This window comes from Patella vulgata, chromosome 8 (assembly GCF_932274485.2).
Source record: "Patella vulgata chromosome 8, xgPatVulg1.2, whole genome shotgun sequence".
NCBI lineage: Eukaryota > Metazoa > Mollusca > Gastropoda > Patellidae > Patella > Patella vulgata.
The window spans coordinates 6,669,375-6,690,864 of record NC_065886.2 but is presented as its reverse complement, the minus strand read 5'-3'; the positions used below and the strand labels follow the sequence as shown (position 1 = coordinate 6,690,864).

At 34.8% G+C, this 21,490-nt stretch overlaps 1 protein-coding gene across 3 annotated transcripts in view; it reads left to right on the top strand.

The window, feature by feature from the left end:
- The first annotated feature begins 2,370 nt into the window (after window positions 1-2,370).
- The window catches only part of LOC130010402 (uncharacterized), a 39,957-nt gene continuing 20,837 nt past the window's right edge, over window positions 2,371-21,490 (top strand). The window contains exons 1-2 of one of the 3 annotated variants that reach the window (XM_056102747.1): window positions 2,371-2,650; window positions 19,191-19,298. The gene's annotated coding sequence lies outside the window, so the exon portion shown is untranslated. The remainder of the gene's footprint in view (window positions 2,651-19,190; window positions 19,299-21,490) is intronic. The other 2 variants (XR_008788988.1, XR_008788989.1) reach the window with 2 other exon arrangements.

The window sequence follows — 21,490 nt, the reverse complement described above, 5'->3', positions numbered from 1 at the left end:
GGGTAAGCAGAGCAATAAGCAATTTGATTGGCCGAGACTTTGGAACACAGTAACTCGCCTTCTAATTGAGGTAGGCGTTCATTAGGTGAATGCCTTGATCTAGTTCGATGATAAACATTGTCTCCTTACTGTAAACAAAGATAAGCAATCTGATTGGTTGATGATATAAGTGAGAGTGATGAAACTCTGAGTATAGATTCATTATATCATTACCTTGTCTAAGTTCGATGATGAGAATGTTCTGCTTAGGCTAAGGTGAGACAAGCAATTTGATTGGTCAAGACTTTGAAACAGAACAACTCTGCTTTTAATTGAGGTAGAATGTTTTAACATGATGTAGATGCTTATTAGGTGAATGTCTTGATTAAGTTCAATGATTAACATTTCGAGCTTAAAGCACAATATTGGTGCCAGTCATTATCACATATGTGATAGAACTGGTTAAACGCGTGCCAAATGTTATTTTATCACAGAGATCATTGCTACGATAGATGCGTAATCAATGTTTCAACAATCGGAAGTGACGAACGCAAAAGGAAAACACGGGTTATCCCTTTATATAACTGACTGAAGTGACGGGTGGTAACAGATACATGGGCGAATTTCTGCTCACTAATAATTCCTTCAAAGTCCAAAAGTTGGTGTGTAAAACATAGAGATGGCAGTAACCCTAGCAGAGATTGGTGAACCATTTTTACAAGGGACTATAGCTGTTTGTAGAGTGATAATAATGTTTCCCTGTAATAATCGGTAAAGATACGTAATAAATCTATATTTCCTGGTAATTGAATATGCTAACCAATCATTAACTAGTCTATAGACTGTTGAGGATATAAATATTTAAACACGTGTTTACTATCGATTTTAGCCGATATCTAAATGTATAAATGTGGGTAGGCAGGGTAGCCAACATTGCCCTCAACAATGCAAAAGCAGAAAATATTGGAGATGGTTGATAACGCTCTAATTCGATGAGATTTCCTACCAGTGTGGCCATGTTCCGTGCCTTCCCAAAGGGTGTCCTCATTTCGTTTAGTTCTGGGTTGTTCAGTATGGTATGCCATCGCTCAAATACGTCAAATCTATTCTAGCATGTACCACTGAACATAATTATGTCAATTTCAGCGATTTCCGGTGCTACTGTCAAGCGGGATGGGGGAGGGAGTGTTGTTTTATTATTGAATTCCTCATAAGTCTGCGTCCTCAGTTCTTGTATAACGGACTATACGGTCATAATGTTACTGTATTACCAATCACGTAATTCTTGGTGATGGCAGGTTGAAGAGAATATTTAAATCTCACATGACGGTGGATGTACATTCATGACTAGTCGTGCTTTTTTGTTGTTTGAATTGCATAATTTATAGCATTAAACTGAATTCTCTTCCTGTTAGTGTATAGTACAGTCATTAGCCTGGATATACCCATACTCCCCGCAGTGTTTCGTTTGATTAGAGCTAATCCCACTAAACACTGCTTTAATGGAAGCAAATGTCTGTTCCAAATTATGACTGATCAATAGTCCAATTAACAACCAATAGCTAACTGCGTAACAATGTCATTACGCTTTAAACAAAGCTCCAAATTGAACCAAATATGTTTACATAACGTTACGTCATGACTCGCGATTTTATTATGCCCAATTAACCAGTGCATAGAAGAATATTGCAGGAGAAATGATTGCGTGACAAACGGGGCTATCAACACGGATACAATGTATACAATACTGTTTGGAGACGAACAAGACTTTCACCGTTTTTTTTTCAAATTCCTTAAACCACTGTCCAAAAGGTTATTGAAGACCCAGATTAAACGAAGGGCTATCATGTTGCTGTACGTGGGATATATTTGATTGAACGGGAAGAATAGACACTCCCTCAAAAGCTCAAGTATCAGAAGTCAATCCAGCAAGTGGCAGAGAGGGATTTCTTGGGCCACTGCTTCAGGAATATGGGGTATACCATGCATCATGGACAATAACGATCCTTAAGCTACGTTAATCTTGAATAACCAATCACGGATATGAAGAGGAAAACACTAACAACCCAAATTATAGCATTCAACTGAATTTGTTTCCTATTATTGTAGTGTGGCCTGGGTATACCGTGCCTCATGCATTGACAATAACGATCGTTCAGCCACGTTTATCTTCAATAACCAATCACGATGAAGGAGGAAAACACTAACAGCACAAATATAAAATATTACTTCCGGGAATAAAATGAAAATAACATGTCGACAAGAAGTTGATTGCTAAAACCTTTAGATCTAAAATTAACGACCAAATAAAATTTACTGATTTTATTTCCAAACACAGCTGATGCATATTATTTGTTTGGAGAACCCCCTAAAACATAATGTACAAAAGAACACCTGTGAACAGGTATTTGTGTATAAAACAAACGATAAACTCTTGTGTTCAGCAATCTAATTGTTTCACGTACTCTTGTGCTATAGTATAGTATAGTATTATACAATATTATCATCATGCGTGTTATTTTGTGCATTGCAATGGTCTTGACCACTGTTGTGACTATCTCGGGACAAAGGAGTGGGTGGCCTTGGTCACGATATGGAGGGATGCGAAATCCAAGATGCATCAGTTGTTCAGAGGTAAAAGAGGCTCATCTGTGTGAATCCTGCTGCAAAAGTGAGCTTTGTTTATTTTAAATATTTATTTTCTATTTTTAAAGATTTGTTATGTTCTACTACACTGTACAGGTGGACTGGGCCAAAGGTATTTGAAGAGATTAAAATTTCATCCATTATCTTGTCTAGTATACCACGTATATCACACACCATTTTGTTTCGACTCAGTGAAGACCTTTCTTCTCCGATTATTTCACAATTCTCACTACATGTAACACGCTCCATCCGTTTTTGTTGGAGACTAGACTGTATTTAATTTATATAGAACCCCCAATGTCACTAAATGGATCGTTTCCTAGCGGTATTATTTAAGCAATATCAATTTCTGAATACTGACTTCGTTGGACCGAAAGAAGTTGGACGAATGGTTAGCGCGTGTGAGTTGTATCATAAGGTTTGACATTGAATCAACTTACGTGGTTTCGATTCCCCTGTTCTACGTGACAGAGAGAGAGAGAGAAATGGGGTTTAACGTCCACTCGACACAAACTAGGTCATTTCGGGACTAACATGGTTTAATTTTATTTACATAATTCGCTTGCGCGTAGGGTTCTTTAGCAGTGGGAGGAAACCGGAGAAAACCCACGAGGTTGGACAGGCGACCCTACTCCTTGCCACGTACAACCGGGGATTCGAAACCACGCCAGTCGACTCAATGACAGACTTTATGATACAGCGCGCGCACGCTAACCATTCAGCCATCCAACCCCCCTTCTACGTGACAAGGAGTAGGGTCGCCTGTCCAACCTCGTGGGTTTTCTGCGGGTCCAAAAGTTTCCTCCCACTGCTAAAGACACATACGCGGAAGCGCATTATTGAAATAAAATTGAACCATATGTTATTCCCGAAATGACACGGTTTGTGTCGAGTGGACGTTAAACCCCATTTGTCTCTCTTCGGAAGACGTGGCGGTTGGGGAAGCGCTTATTTCTGATTGGTTAATTCAAATTTAGTTTCTATTACTGATGCAGCACTATGCAATGATATGTGTCTCTGGTTTGATGTGGAAAGCCAAACCCAACGTGTGACGCATACTCTCTCTGCCACATATTTTAAGAGCCTTGTGATCGTCTAGTATTGTCACTGGTTGTATTTGTAATTCTTTACTTATGATTAAGACATATTTTTAATGGCACTCTAATATCCCACGTTGTGTCTGTCCGTCACACTTTTTGGGACACAATAACTCTCTTCCTAATTGAGCTAGAATGTTCAAACTTGGTGTATGTGTTTATTAGGTCAATGCCTTGATGGAGTTCGAAGATGAGCATTTTCCGCTTAGGGTAAGCAGAGATAAGCAATTTGATTGGTTGATGCTTTGGGACACGATAACTCTCTTCCTAATTGGGCTAGAATGTTCAAACTTGGTGTATGTGTTTATTAGGTCAATGCCTTGATGGAGTTCGAAGATGAGCATTTTCCGCTTAGGGTAAGCAGAGATAAGCAATTTGATTGGTTGATGCTTTGGGACACGATAACTTTTAATTGAGCTAGAATGTTCAAACTTGGTGTATGTGTTTATTAGGTCAATGCCTTGATGGAGTTCGAAGATGAGCATTTTCCGCTTAGGGTAAGCAGAGATAAGCAATTTGATTGGTTGATACTTTGGGGCACGATAACTCTCTTCCTAATTGAGCTAGAATGTTCAAACTTGGTGTATGTGTTGATTAGGTCAATGCCTTGATGGAGTTCGAAGATGAGCATTTTCCGCTTAGGGTAAGCAGAGGTAAGCAATTTGATTGGTTGATGCTTTGGGACACGATAACTTTAGTTCTAATTAAGTGAGATTGATGAAACTTGGTGTATAGTTTCATTACAGTAATACCTTGACTAAGTTTGATAATGAGCATTTTCTGCTCAGGGTAAGCAGAGCGATACGCAATTTGATTTTTATATGTGTCCTCTAATTATTTTCCTATTTCGGTTGGGGACATCAGCCTCACTGTTGGCTTGTTTTGTTTAGTTTATGGTTACACACAGAATTAACAATCCAACAGTTCATTTCTAATCCTTTAGGATGCATTTAGTTACTGGGTAGAGCAAAATACTGGAACACATGCTTATGGAAGAACAGTTACTAATGTGTACATGCCTTGACTTTCCAACATGCTTAAATTTATTTAATTCGTGAATCAAGTGTATTAATTTGTGCAAATATTGTAATCGACTTGCAAAACTAATTTCAATATACATGGCATGTGTATAAAACTAGTTTTCTGTTACTAATACGGTTTCCCCACACTAAACTTGTGGAACGTGTGTATCTATTGGGAGGACGTGTGTGGGACTGTAATCATTTAGGAGCCAGTGGTTAAGACTGTGGTGTATGCTTTCCGATATTCATAATCCATCAATAATATTCCACTTAATTATAGTCTAATTGTTTAAGTATCATTTAGTAAACCAGTTAGCCGTTTCTTTTATTTAACCTGTGTAAAATGTGTGTCTCAATCGGTTGAAAGGGTGTATCCCGTGGATTGGGCTGTTTAGTGTGCAATTTAATATTATATTTTATTTTCGTTAAACATACATTATGCAAGAGCTAATCTGCCAATTGCAGGTCTTTCTTTAGGCCTGAAATGTTATCTAAATTATTAATTAGACATTGTTATTTAGAAATAACTTATCCAGACCATAATCAACTCTCGGTTGCATCTCTAGCCTGAGATGTGTATTGGATTAAGTTTCGATTTCCTGTTCGACTTCCATTCATAATTTAATCATTAAATGGATAATCGAGACTGTGTTTTTTATCGTACAGATTTTAGTAATGATGATCGAGGCTAGGCCGAAAATTCAATCGCTAAAATCTCAGTTCATTTGTTACTACCTATTATCAGTCTTTTACTTTCATTTGATATACCCTCGCCTCATGTATGGCTTCTGATTTGTCATTATTGGTTGTCTGTCTAAATTATTGACCCCTATGATTAATTATTAATGTTAAACATACATTATGCAAGAGCTAAATCAGCCTATTGCAAGTCTTTATCTAGGCTTCAGATATTATAGAAATTATTAATTAGACCTTTACATGACAAGCTCAAAATCAACTCTGCAGACCCTCGGATGGCTTTGGTATAGCTTTGATTTAAACAGCCGTCCATGTAAAATTAAATCAAGAAATGGCCGACCAAACTAACGTGTAATGTTAGTTACTGAATATCGGAAACTGGTGATGAAAGGCCTACCAAGCGAGGGTTCTATAGCCATTGAGAATGTTACTTGATAATCGAGAATATGTAAGTGGAGTTATCGTCTGTCAATCAAACGATCGGCAATTCTCGTAGACGGTGCAGATACAGTTGATGCCTATCTCTAGTGCAAACTTCCAACAGTGACAACTCCTTTTATAATAAAGTAATTTGACTGAAATTTTCAATATTTTCTTTTTTTTATCATCTATTTTTGAATTATTATACCAAGAATGGCCAACTCTTTATTAAACTCTTAACTAATGTATCTTTAATTAATGCCAATCATCAGTTGCTTCACTAATCCGTTAGTTACACCTTGCCTTTGATTGATCTTGTTGTTGTCATGCCTTTGACCTTGTGGTTGCCATACATGGTTTCTGGTTTGTTGTTATTACTTGTCTATATATAATTGCCCTACACATTTGACACTGCAATTATGATTTCGGCTATCTATTATTTAATTGCACAAATATTACGTAATTAATTATTATCATTGGTTACTAAGCTTGATGGCGTGAATATTATCCTTAAATGAACAGTAGGAATATTCCTCTCATGAGTGTTCTAGACAATAGAATTTATCCTTCGCCTTAAACCCCATGTTCTGTTATTCTCGCAATATTCATAATCAATTTAATTTGCGTTTCAAATAAACTCATACCATACCTTATATTTTGACAATAGGGAATTATTAGTCAAGGCCATGATATTATTATACATATGTGTTCTTTTGCTGTTGTTTTGTTGTTTATTACAAATTTAACGTCCAATACATAAATGGACTGGTTAAATTTCCGGAAAAAGGATTTCCTTAGAACATGACTTTTCTTATTTACATCTGAATTAGTAATATATAGAAGATAGGTAAAAAAAAACCAAATAATAAAAAGTTCCTGTATATCTAAAAGTCACTTTAAAACACAGTTTTAAAATAATAAAAGGTTCTTGTATATCTAAAAATCACTTTAATATCGCTGTCGTGAGAAGAGAGGGTGGGTTGTTGTTCTTAGTGTTTAACGTCCGCTTCCACCGAAGGTGATATCGCGCACAAGTCTTATTTTTCATTTTTATTTATCTCAGCGGACGCGAAGGGCCTTTTCCTGTGAGAGGAAACTGGATAGACTGGTAAAATTTCCGGAAAAAGGATTTACTTAGAACATGACTTTTCTTAATGATTTTGGTGTGCTGAATACGAATATCCATGTTCCCAAGCCGAAATTTGAGTTTTTGACCTTCTAATTAGCATAAATACAAAATGGCCGCCAAATGCGGCTAGATTGTTAGATATCTCGTTAACTATCGACTTTTTGGCCTATAAATGTATTACAGACATATAGGAAGTCGACCCCAATAAATCCAAAAATGATGTTATTATCACTATAAACCTCAGAATGCCTCGTTCGGCATTTCTGTCCAAACGAGGCAAAAACGTGTCAAAATTTTTGCCCCGATTTTGCCTCGTTGTAACGAGGTAAAAAAAATACCTCGTTTCTCTGGAGTTCCAAAACGTGGTTTTTTAAATTGCCCTGATTTTGGAACGAGGTATTTTGTTCAGAACGAGGCTGGGTAAAATTGCCTCGTTTACTAAACGAGGTATTTTATCCAAGATAATTATTAGCGGTATTTGCTGTCAACAAATAGAGCCATACAAATAATGTTCGGACCATCATGTGACCAATTGCAGATCTACATATTAGATTATTTATTTGGGACATGATATTGTTCATAGTTATGGCTTACTACAATGGAGTTCTATTATGTATAATAAACGCTTCCCGAGCGAAACAAAACATAACAATGTCACGTGACAATATTACATATGGCGGATACAAGCGTTCTTTGATTACATGCTGTTTGGTTTGATTATTAAATAATACGGCAATCTGTATTTATGGGAAAAGGAGAATGAATTTCCCCAAATCCAAAACTAGATGACTGGAATATTTATTGAATGGAAAGTAAATATTTTATAAACAAAAATATTCGGATTTGCAGTTTTCTAGCTTGGATGGATTTGTGATTTGAATCTCGAACTCAGTGTTTTATACATTTTATTATAAAATTGTAATAAATGTTTTACATGAATGAATAAAAGCTACAATTTAAAACAGTACAATAACATTGTGATTTGACGCTCTACAAATCACTAAGAGTATAACAATTGCTTGTTGAAAAAGCGTTACTAATATGTTTTTTTCCAATGCAGCAAAACCTACTGGACTGTTGTACTTAACTTATTATTTTTTAAAAATATATTCAAAAAGAATGCGTCTTTTACAGATTTCAATATAATCACAAATGGTTGATTGTTTTAATGCTAAGATAAGTATTAATGGTTTGTATTTGAAAATCAAATTATATAAGCGAAAAATAGTAAGATACATTATGTATATCTTTAAACACGCCCTTCTCAGTTACTACGTCGGCGAATATCATTTGATATTTTAGATGATCAGAATTAAACACCGTTTTGCTATGTTATTATTTTTTTATGATTTGGTGGGGGTATACTAAATTAGGGGATTGGATTGAAAGATTATAACTACCATCTTATGGAGACATAATGTGTGGTGCATTTACGGTCTTATAAAGCTCTATTCTTACATAAAGAATGCTTGATTCGCACGGAATTGTTTTAGCCGTGATCATTTTAAGTCATGCTTATGCCAAGATCTGGGTAAGTGTTAATTTAAGTAGATATCAGAAAAGTACCACGTGTTCATAAATGTACTCTTTAGATAAATTGTACAATATTTATCAGTTCACTAGTTACAATAAAATCATGCATTATAGCTATTTTTATTTATTTATCCCTGGTGCTTCAAATTCAATTTAGGGTGCCTCAACATATTTAAAAATATGTTTTAAAGCTTTAGGTCATTTTATTATATCTTTCTACCATAAATAATAGCCCGAATTTAGGTATACCAAAAGTTAAAGAAATATAAACATTTTTTGAGTCATTCAGATATGACTGCCAAAATTGTCACCAACACACGTGTCGTGTTTAGGCTGAAATCTAACCAGAAAAGTATTGTCAATACATAATAAAATTTATATTCCATTAATCAATTCCATTCCGCCATTGGTTTGTCTTAAACTCGTCATTTGTGTTCATGGGCATCAGGGTCGAGATGGCAACGTTATATGTTTTATTCCTCTAATTTACTATAAAACACAATATTCGGTTAGCGACACGGGTTAACGGCATATTAATAGCTTTATTCACTGAGATGGTTCCTTTACTTGTGGTTTATTTTTCGAATTGCTTTTTGTATTTTGTATTTATTTACAGAGGTTAAAAGTTTAAATGGACATATTTAGCACCTTCTTGTAAACCGTTGAAAGATTTAAAGTTTGGATTAAGGTTAAGTGAATGTAGGTCAAACATGCCGTTTGACAGAGTGTGTTTAGGGTGTTAAAGATTAAAAGTTATTCCCTACAAGGTGGTTCTACGGTTCTTACCATGCAATTCAGCTGTGAAATAACACGATTTCTTTCATTGTGTGTACAACAATAAAACTATTTCAATTTCAAGTTGTCTAATTCAGGGTGTTGTGAGGTATGCATCTAAGTGTTTTGACGACTTGAAAAATATACTTAATTTTATAAAAACTTATTAGAATCTTAGGATGATTTAAACAAAGGCACAAGACCGGTTCCAGATTCAATAATACATATAGCAAGTATAACAAACCTTTAAACATTGATACGTTCACTATTTCGGGCATTAAACTAATGGCTGATATTGTAAATAACACTAAGCATAGGTTAACATCTTCAAAACATATTATCAATTTAATTCAAGACTACTGGCCTAAACGCAGATATAGCACAATTATTAGATAATACGAATTAATTAAGTTAAGCAATCCCCAATCATGGGTGAGAGAAAATCAAACCAACTTGAATATAACAACAATGTCGTCCACCAACACGAGCCACGTGATAGAGGATGAATGAATTTGTGACACCGAATCAATTAAAATCTAAGTGTTGTTATGAAAAATGTCTCGGCTCTAAATTTGTAAAACTTATTTGTTTAAATTATTGGGAAAAGAATGGTTTCTTGTGTAATTTTCCTATCATATGGAAAACCATTTTTTGTATTTTTAAAAACCCTAAATGTATTGACTTAGATTATAAAATTTTACATAATATATTATGGTCAACGGAAAAGCTATTTAAGATAGGTAAAGTAAGTGACGAATATTGCCCGGTTTGTAAATCAATGCACGAAGATATTCAACATTTACCAGATGTCATTATTAAACAGTTTTTAAACTTCTTATTAAAAATATAATGAAAAGAAATATAAGTAGTAATGAATTAGGCACTGTAATTTTACTTGGTCTCCAGCGGTCAAGTAAAACTCCACTAATAGAATTATGTAATATTATTATGTGTACAATACGATTAGCTATACATAATAGATAATATATACTGCGTACACATCTACGAAAAGAATGAGAGTGCTAAAGATTTTATTTTAACAAGCAGATTTGGCTGCCAAGTCTGCTTTAGATCTTCCCATATCTCAATTTTTAATACCTTTCAATGATTTTAAATTTTCTATAAATTCTTTTATATATGACCGCTGGCAACGGTCTTGGGATCTTGCAGACACAAATAAACTTCATCACATTAAACCTCTCATAGGAGACTGGCCAAACTCCTATAGAACCAACAGGAGGGATGAAGTTGTTTTGTGTCGCTCTCGTATTGGTCATACTTTTTTAACTCACATTTTCATTTTGAAGCGAGAGCCGCAACCAGCATGTGTTCACTGTCATGTTCCTTTGACAGTTAAGCACATTTTGATTGAGTGCAATCATCTCAAGAATGTAAGATCAAACTATTACCGTTGCCAGTCACTACATCAATTATTTGCTCAACCGGAGCTGTATGGAAAATGGTTAAACTTTTTAAAAGAGACAACCTTTTATTACAAATTTTAATTGTATATATATATCCGTATTTTTGTTTTTAATTATTTATATACATAAAGGACTTATATTTATTTTTAACAACATTGTCTGTGATACTTGTTTTTATTTATGTATATAAATATATTTATGTGATATTGATTTAATTTGTCTCGTCAAAGTCACCATGTGTTTGGCACCATATAGCCCGGTTGGAGCTGACGTGCCATAAAACTCCATTTCATTTCATTTCATTTATTTTAAAATTTATTAAGCCTCCCGGGTTAAGTGATGAGATAAGCATCGATTTTTAACTTTAAATAAAAGAAACAAAAAGTCTAATTTACTATAAAACACCATTCGGTTTGCGTCACGGGTTAACGGCATATTAATAACTTTATTCACTGCGATGGTTTCTTTACTTATGGTATATTTTTCGAATTGCTTTTTGTATTAATTTACAATGCTTTGGAAGAGTCGATGAATCAGCAATATAGCCGCTTTTTTCTGTGACAAAGTCTTAAGTATTAAATTATGTAAAGTGAAAGTTGCATCCCTAGTACCCAAACCCTCTCTAAATCCGAACATCGCATCTGACAATATAGTATGTTCAGAGTTAAAGTTCTGCAGTCAATTATTAAAAATAGACGTGAACATTTTACCTAAATGACTATTCGGGGTTATACCACGATAATTGTTAGCATCATTTTTATATAACGGTATAATAACTCCTGTTGACCAACTATTTGGATATATACCACAATCAAAAAGATAATTAAACATTACATGTAAAGTTGGGATGAATATCGTCTTGTATTCTAAGAAGTATTCATTTATAAGATTATCTATACCCGCACGGGTGAAAAATCAAGGAAAAATTACAATGCGACAGTAAATATACCACATTTTCACGACTATATAACAACATCATGTTGGATTGTAAATTTTCCTTGATTTTTCGCCCGGAACGATATGGTACACGTTCATTGTGTCTTAAATATTGGATATTAGGATCCCACATTTTCACGACTACATGTATATAACAACATCATGTTGGATTGAAATGAACCAATATTGAATTTTAATTTGTGTTTTTAATTTCGGTTATTATGGAAAATATCGAGTGAGAGACTTAGCTCCTTTAACACCCTAATACACACTTCGCCAGGGGCATATTTGACCTACACTCAATTAGCCTTAATCCACACTTTAAATCTTTCAACGGTTTAACAAGAAGGTGCTAAATAAATGATTACAACCACAAATTGCATTGTTGTGTAGGCCGCAAGTCAGTTATAAAGAAAAATATTTAGAATATTTTCAATTAAACTTTTAACCGTTTTTTTTTTTTGTTTTTTTTTCTTGAAAAATGTTTATTCACAAATTTTAAATACAATATCATATACAATACATATATGCTTTAGAATGTATTCATATATACATTAATATACAACATTATGAAATTGTTAAAAAAGATTGAAAAGTGCGTATGTACATTTGAAATAAAAACTTTTTTTTTTTTTAAAGTCAATGCTTATCTCACCATTTATTCCTTGTTTAATAAGAAAGGATGGCTTAATGAACTTGGAAATAAAATCTTTAACAGTTTTATGTTTTTTGTAGTAGATATTTACACAGTATATATGATCTTTTAACAATCTTTTAAACAATGGCTTAACATCTATAATATGTCCATCTTTTAAGGCTAACATTCTTCTTTTGTATATAGCTATTCTTACTGTACATAAAATAATATTACATAACTCTATTGGAAGGGTTTTACATGACTGTTGAAGACCAAATAAAATAACAGTGCCTAGTTCATTAATACTTATATTTATTTTCAATATATCCACTAGTATATCTTTAATCAAAAGTTTAAAATCTGTCAAATGTTGGCATCTAATGAATAAATGTTCAATATCTTCGAGCATTAATTTACAAACAGGACAATATTCGTCGCTTACTTTACCTATCTTAAATAGCTTTTCTTTTGACCATAATATATTATGTACAACTTTAAAATCTAAGTCAACACATCTAGGATTTTTGTAAGTACAAAACACGTTTTTCCATATGATAGGAAAATTACACACGAAACCCTTTTTCTCCCAATAATTTAAACAAGTTGGTTGAACAAATTTATAGCTGAGTAGCTTCTGATAGCAGAATTTAGAAGTTAATTTATTTGGTGTTATCAATTCATCGTCTATCATATGACTCGTGTTGAAAGACGACATTGTTGTTACATACGTGTTAGATCGAATTACTCTCAACCATGATTGGGGGATACTTGTCTTAATTAATTCGTAATTTCTAACAATTGTGTTATATCTACGTTTAGGGTTATAAGCGTGAATTAAACTAATAATACGTTTTGTAGATATAAACCCAGGTTTAGTATTATCTAAAATATCAGCTATTTGTCTAATGCCCGAAATAATGAAAGTATCATTATTTAGGGGTTTATTATTATTCTTAATATATTTATTGTTAAACAATGGTTGTATAGCTATATCCACAATTGTATCTGGGAAGGGTCTTGTGCCTTGGTTTAAATCATCCCAGGATTCTAGTAAGTTTTTATAAAAATCTGGTAAATTCTTCAATAATCTTTTGGTATATAAAACTTTTAAGATATCTTTACCAAGATTAAAATCACCGTACGTGTTAATAAAATACATCATTGTGTTTTTCCATATATGAGCATACTGTTCGTCACTAAATTTAATTAACCATTTTAGACTTAAGGCTTTACTCTTGAGGTTAAGATCAGGAGAGCTCAATCCACCGTCGCGTTTATTCCCAATAAACGTTGTAAATTAATACAAAAAGCAATTCGAAAAATATACCACAAGTAAAGAAACCATCGCAGTGAATAAAGTTATTAATATGCCGTTAACCCGTGACGCGAACCGAATGGTGTTTTATAGTAAATTAGACTTTTTGTTTCTTTCATTTAAAGTTAAAAATCGATGCTTATCTCATCATTTAACCCGGGAGGCTAAATAAATTTTAAAATAAAATCTTTAGCACTCTCATTCTTTTCGTAGATGTGTACGCAGGATATATTATCTATTACATATAGCTAATCGTATTGTACACATAATAATATTACATAACTATTAGTGGAGTTTTACTTGACCGCTGGAGACCAAATAAAATTACAGTGCCTAATTCATTACTACTTATATTTATTTTCATTATATTCTTAATTAGAAGTTTAAAAAAACTGTTTAATAATGACATCTAGTAAATATTGAATATCTTCGTGCATTGGTTTACAAACCGGGCAATATTCGTCACTTACTTTACCTATCTTAAATAGCTTTTCCGTTGACCATAATATATTATGTAAAATTTTATAATCTAAGTCAATACATTTAGGGTTTTTAAAAATACAAAAAATGGTTTTCCATATGATAGGAAAATTACACAAGAAACCATTCTTTTCCCAATAATTTAAACAAATAAGTTTTACAAATTTAGAGCCGAGACATTTTTCATAACAACACTTAGATTTTAATTGATTCGGTGTCACAAATTCATTCATCATCTAACACGTGGCTCGTGTTGGTCGAAGACATTGTTGTTATATTCAAGTTGGTTTGATTTTCTCTCACCCATGATTGGGGAATGCTTAACTTAATTAATTCGTATTATCTAATAATTGTGCTATATCTGCGTTTAGGACAGTAGGCTTGAATTAAATTGATAATATGTTTTGAAGATGTTAACTTAGGCTTAGTATTATCTACAAACAATATCAGCCATTAGTTTAATGCCCGAAATAGTGAACGTATCAAGGTTTAAAGGTTTGTTATACTTGCTATATGTATTATTGAATCTGGAACCGGTCTTGTGCCTTTGTTTAAATCATCCTAAGATTCTAATAAGTTTAAATAAAATTAAGTATATTTTTCAGGTCGTCAAAACACTTAGATGCACACCTCACAACACCCTGGTTTAGACAACTTGAAATTGAAATAGTTTTATTGTTGTACACATAATGAAAGAAATTGTGTTATTTCACAGCTGAATTGTATGATAAGAACCGTAGAACCACCTTGTAGGGAATAACTTTTAATCTTGAACACCCTAATACACATCTGTCAAACGGCATGTTTGACCTACATTCACTTAACCTTAATCCAAACATTAAATCTTTCAACGGTTTAACAAGAAGGTGCTTAAATATTTCCATTTAAATTTTTAACCTTTGTAAATAAATACAAAAAGCAATTCGAAAAATAAACCACAAGTAAAGGAACCATCTCAGTGAATAAAGCTATTAATATGCCGTTAACCCGTGACGCGAACCGAATGGTGTTTTATAGTAAATTAGAGGAATAAAACATATAACGTTGCCATCTCGACCCTGATGCCCATGAACACAAATGACGAGTTTAAGACAAACCAATGGCGGAATGGAATTGATTAATGGAATATAAAATTTAATAATGTATTGACACTAAGTTTTCTGGTTAGACTTTAGCCTAAAAACATGCGTGCTTATGACAATTTTGGCAGTCATATCTGAATGACTCAAAAACTGGTTATATTTCTTCTTTAACTTTTGGTATACTTAAATCCGGCTATTATTTATGGTAGAAAGATATAATAAAATGACCTAAAGCTTTAAAACATATTTTTAAATATGTTGAGGCACCCTGAATTGAATTTGAAGCACCAGGGATAAATAAATAAAAATAGCTATAATGCATGATTTTATTGTAACTAGTGAACTGATAAATATTGTACAATTTATCTAAACAGTACGTTAGTCGTCAGAAAATTCATGAAAACATGGTACTTTTCTGATATCTAGTTAAATTAACACTTACCACACATTATGTCTCCATAAGATGGTAGCTATAATCTTTCAATCCAATCCCCTAATTTAGTATACCCCCACCAAATCATAAAAAAATAATAACATAGCAAAACGGTGTTTAATTCTGATCATCTAAATTATCAAATGATATTCGCCGAAGTAGTAAGTGAGAAGGGCGTGTTTTAAGATGTACATAATGTATCTTACTATTTTTCGCTTATATAATTTGATGTTCAAATACAAACCATTAATACTTATCTAAGCATTAAAACAATCAACCATTTGTGGTTATATTGAAATCTGTAAAGGACGCATTCTTTTTGAATATATTTCAAAGTAGGTTTTGCTGCATTGTACTCAGATACACCTAGCACTTTTAATTGGGTCAATAGTAACGTCCGTTACAAAAGGTCACGTCCGTTACATAGTAGGGAGTCACTTCCGTTACAAATATTTTGTATAATATTGACAAAACAGTACAGAGCAGTAAAATTTAATAAAAAAATAATCATTGATCAAATATTGTAACATATCGGCTAAGAATAACAATGAAATCATGCCCAAGAAAGAGTGTAAAAGAGTTATCAGTTGGGAAATTTCACACTGTTTTGAAACCAGATGTCCAGGAAAGATCCTTGCCAATATCTTGGGGTAACAGGGCACAAAGACATATCTTTACATTCAAAAATGTAGATTTTGATATTATCACACTGCAAATCAACTGGGCCGGTATTTATTAGCAAATTTGGGGCAAATATTAATTGGACATGTGACGTCGATTACAAGGTCGCATGGTCCGCAAAATATGTATTTGCATAAAAACAGAACGATAAGTTCTCTTTTTCATTACAAAATTTGAAAGATGAATTATTAATACAAGTTTTTGACCCCCAAAGAATTGGAAAAAAATAATTTAAATTTAACTGCCTTTTCATCTAAAGTTCTACATCTTATTGTGGTTTGTGTCATATAATGATTGATGCTTCAAGATCCGTCAATCGCCTAAAACAGTTTAAGTCCGGACTAAGGGCTGACCAGTGCATAACGTTGACGTCGTTCTGCTGTAAAAAGTGTGGGCACAGGCGTTGTCATGCTGGAAAACGTTGTCTCGCGATGACGTGCCAAATGTGGTATGACGTGGGGTCTGAGAGCTTGATCGATGTAGCACACTGCTGTGATGCCGCCTCCTCTCCCTGGACCAAGATTTTGGAACATCCTAGGATACACTTTCTAGTACAGGCCGATTCCACCCCAATCCATTATGCTTGGACCACCCCATGAGTCACGTTCCATGACACATTGGTCAGAGCAACGCTGGCCACTTCGACGCCATATTCTGGTCCTGTCATCTGACAGTTCTCCATTGCGTGGCTCACCAGTTCTGGTGTTGTTGGGCAAACTCTAGACGTTCACGTCGATGGCGAGGGGTGAAGATGTGTCCACGGTGAGGTCTACGGCAGTGGATGTTCTCTCTGGTGAGACGTCGGCGCACTGTATCGGTACTGATGGGTCTTCCGTGTGTTCCTACTGTCTGACGTGCTGTCTCAGATGCCTGTGTGAAGGGATGCTGCACGTGCTGTCGCACAACATGGCGGTCTTATCGCCATTTGGTAACTCTTGGTCTACCTGGTCGGGGGGCGATCATCCGTGGTGTTGGGGGCCCCGAAAGCGTTGCTGAAGCCTGTAGATGGTTCGAACACTGACCTGGAAGTGATTGGCAACGGCTTGGGCAGTGTGGCCAGCGTCGACTCTTCAATGCGCCTGGTTTCTCTGGGCTGTCGTGAGTTGTGGCATGCTGATGACGTTGTAGTGTGAATGTTTCAACCAGGTATGGGGGCTGAATTTTATAGGGCTGGTCCCGGTGAAAAGCACGTGCAGCATGAGTTACATGAAAATCATGGAGAACACATTGCCATCTCAGAAGTCAGGTTGTCTTTTTGAGAACATTTCCCGGGTTTAATTCTGTGTTTGGGAAGGAGCCTTATTGCTCAGGTAAAGCTGGAGATGTGGTCACAATTATACAATAAAAACATTTGGCAAATTTTATGCAGTCAAGTACTATATCCGGTGAACACGCGATAAGAAAGACAACTACTACGAGACAATGACGCCATACGACTGTGACGTCATCTATATAAATGCCCTTTATCAACACCCGTTGTCAGATAGAAACGAATACTACATTGGTAGACATCCACAAATAACCAAAAGGAAAAGGACATCAAGACACAATTTTGATCAATATGGCGGCCATCTTGGGTATGACGTCACAGGGGCATAATGACATCATTTTTGGATTTATTGGGGTCGACTTCCTATATGTCTGTAATACATTTATAGGCCCAAAAGTCGATAGTTAACGAGATAGCTGACAATCTAACAGCATTTGGCGGCCATTTTGTATTTATGTTAATTAGAAGGTCAAAAACTAAAATTTCGGCTTGGGAACATGGATAGACGTATTCAGCACATCAAAATCATTAAGAAAAGTGATGTTCCCCACTTTTACTAAGAAATGCTTCTAACATTCTGATTTAACGAAAATTTGACTAGTCTAGGAGTAAACACACGAGGTTGAGAAGGCGTCCCTATTTCCAAGGCACATACGCTCACACCAGGGATCGAAACCACAACCGCAAGCTAGAGGTAACCGGCCAGCTAGAGGTCGAAGCGCGGCACTCTAGCGCGTGATATACTTTGTATATATCGAGGGTATAGAACATAATTGTGATAAGTCAATATATCAGGCATTGTGACTTATCACAATTATGTTCTAAACCCTCGATATTGTAGTATGCTAGACAAGATAATGTAAGAAATGTTAATCTCTTCAAGTACCTGTTAGGTGGACTGTCGACCTATATAATATAACGTCTACCAGGCTTTATCAAATTAAAGACAACAAATCCTAAGAGACGTCCATTGTTTGTAGGGGCGGACTGGGTAGCTCTGAGCCCTCGGACAAACTGGTGCCCTTGGGACACGACGAGAAAAACGTAACATGTTTGATTAACCAATCTCGCACTCCGGCAATGATATTCTTTAGTGGGTGCAAAGATTAAAGAACACTTTTCTATTTATTAACCTATTTCAAAATGAACTGCATTGTGGTAGACAAATATGTTTACTACGGTGCCAGTTGAAAAGTTTATTCCAATCCTTTATAACATTTACCAAGTAATTAATGTGTAACGGTGTACCCCAAATCCATGTAAAAATAATGGTACGTGCTCAACGGTTGATAACGGTTACAGCTGTAGTTGTACTCCTGGGTATTTAGGAGAAAACTGTGATGGAAAGATATATTGTATATCGTATCAATAATTTCCCCGAGAGAGGGGGAGAAAATGGGTTTAAATTGATTGCATTTACAGATATACATGGAACCATTTCGGTAAAGGATCCTGGATTGCAAACTCGCCTGTCATCGTTGTAATTTGCTTTCGAATATGCACGAGTAGCTAAACCACGTGATTTTGTTTATCATTATGGTTGCTTAGACCGATTCGGTATTTACAAGCAAAATCAAAATATTATTACTCCAAAAATTAAGTATAGGGAAATAGTGAGCATATTTAATTGCAGTGAATGTGTGTCTACCTAACCCATGTAAGAATAATGGAACGTGTTCACCAGTTGATAACAGTTACAGCTGTAATTGTGCTATAGGATATTTAGGAAAAAACTGTGACGGTAAGTTACGTACATTCTTTATTGTCATAATAATTTAGTCAGCCTTAATTGACCAGCCAACAAGCTCATTATGAACAAATCAAGCCCGAAAGGACTCGGGGTGCAGCCTTATTTGACGCCAGATTAACGTAAGAATTCGCCCATTACATCTGAATTAAATCTTTAAATTAAGATGCAGCCTTGTTCGACACCAGATTAACATAAGAATTTATCTATTACATCTGAATAAAACATTGTTTTCATGTGGCCATGTGATAATGCTCTAACAATGTATCGATTAATTCCCACAGAGGCGCACATGAAATCGATAAAACTCATATATAATTACAGTTACTAGTACATATTTACACAAGACGAGGCGGTCCGGTTCACATTCACTGTTACTTTACTGGACTCAGCTTGAGCTGCCCCTTCTTTAACGCAAAAAGATCAGGATTCAGGAAATTGAATTAGATATCATGCCGCGAATTTATAAATCTCAATGGGTATCATATCATCACCAGTACTTGTTGCATTCATTATTTTACTTAAATCTCTGATAATTTCTAACCCGTTAAGAAATATCCATATTACATTATGCCATACTTAACATTTGGAATTATGATAACTCACTGTCTCACATACATGATTACTAACGTGTGTGAGGTCAGTGTATTACCACTACGGCGCCGTTACAGAGCGTGACCAAAATTAATCCTTCCCACGAAGGCGCAGATATGGACTTCCCACGAAGGCACGGATATGGACTTATCGGCTTTCGTTTGAAGAAAGGCATGTTGTTATTAGGACCCAATTAACGGTGTTAGAGATTTAATGAATTTATGTTCACTCTGAATTTTATTCACCATTTGGCAACTAATGATGAATATCATAACATCATCCAAGTAGTGTTCACTCTGAATTTTACTCACCAATTGGCAACTAATGATGAAAATCATCAGATCATTCAAGTATTGTTCACATATTCGCCCACTCTCAATCAGATCCAAAAATAACTGAATTGGCCGACTACGTAAACAACCAAAGGGGGAGGATGAACATGCTCCTCATCAGTGGAACCACTACCACACAGGGGAACACAAAATCAACAACACCCTGGAAGAATGGCATTCAAGGATCAAGAAGCTAGTTGTTAAAGTTCATCCGAAATGTTTTTGATATGATCTCATTTTACAAGAGCAAAATATTAATTAAATTAGAATCGTACAGTATGTCGGGGAACAGAAACCACCAAGGAAGAGATATAAATATGCCCAAATCTAAAGCCAACTCCAGGAATTAAAAAGTAGACACGAAGAAGAGGAATTAAGACAGGGTGTCTTATTTGGGGAAATTAAATTTGTTTATATTTATTAACGTCATATGCCAAACATGTTAAAATGTTAGTTAATTAGTCACATTGGGGATTATGAAATTGTAAATTCTTATCATAACAATCTATAACTCCATTATTACATTTTTAATTCATTTTAATCCATGAAAGCTGGATTCCCACGAACACGTCGAATATGACCTCTTTTAATCCGTTACGGTCAATAACTGCGCCTTCGTGGGAATGAACCGTGAGGTCTACATTTCTTTAATTTAATTTTAGTAAATCCTTGTGATATATGCAACCATTGTTTAAATAATGGCACGTGTAACGGACGTTTTTTATTGCATTGAAAGAGTGGCTCACCACCTGTATCTATATATGTATGTTTATGTTACAAATGAAGAGGCATACTTGAGTGATATGATGTAAGTATTTATGTTGATCTAGAGACGTTTGAGAAGAAACTATTCCGTCAAAGAATCACGCCCGTTATTTGCGTTTATGATGATCGATATTTCCCGTCCCGTTTTAAATCCATGGCTCCTCCGCAGTTATTAGCTCCCTTGTTCTACACACTGTTCGTATACCTCACGATTTTGCGGGTAATTAAGAATGGGGGACACGATACGGAAATTCCGTCCTCAAACTTTTGTTGTCGTCATGTCCGTAATGTCACAATCACGTCCGTTATGCCCAAATCACGTCCGTTATATTATTACAAGAATTTGACAAAAACTGAGGAGATGCCAAAGCCGTCTGTTTTGCGCTCAAAATCAAGAGCCGTTCCTCACATTCTGGTAATCGAAATAAATAAAAGAATCACGCAAATTTGATTGATAACAGTTTGACCTTCGGTTTGACGTGTAACGGATGTGAT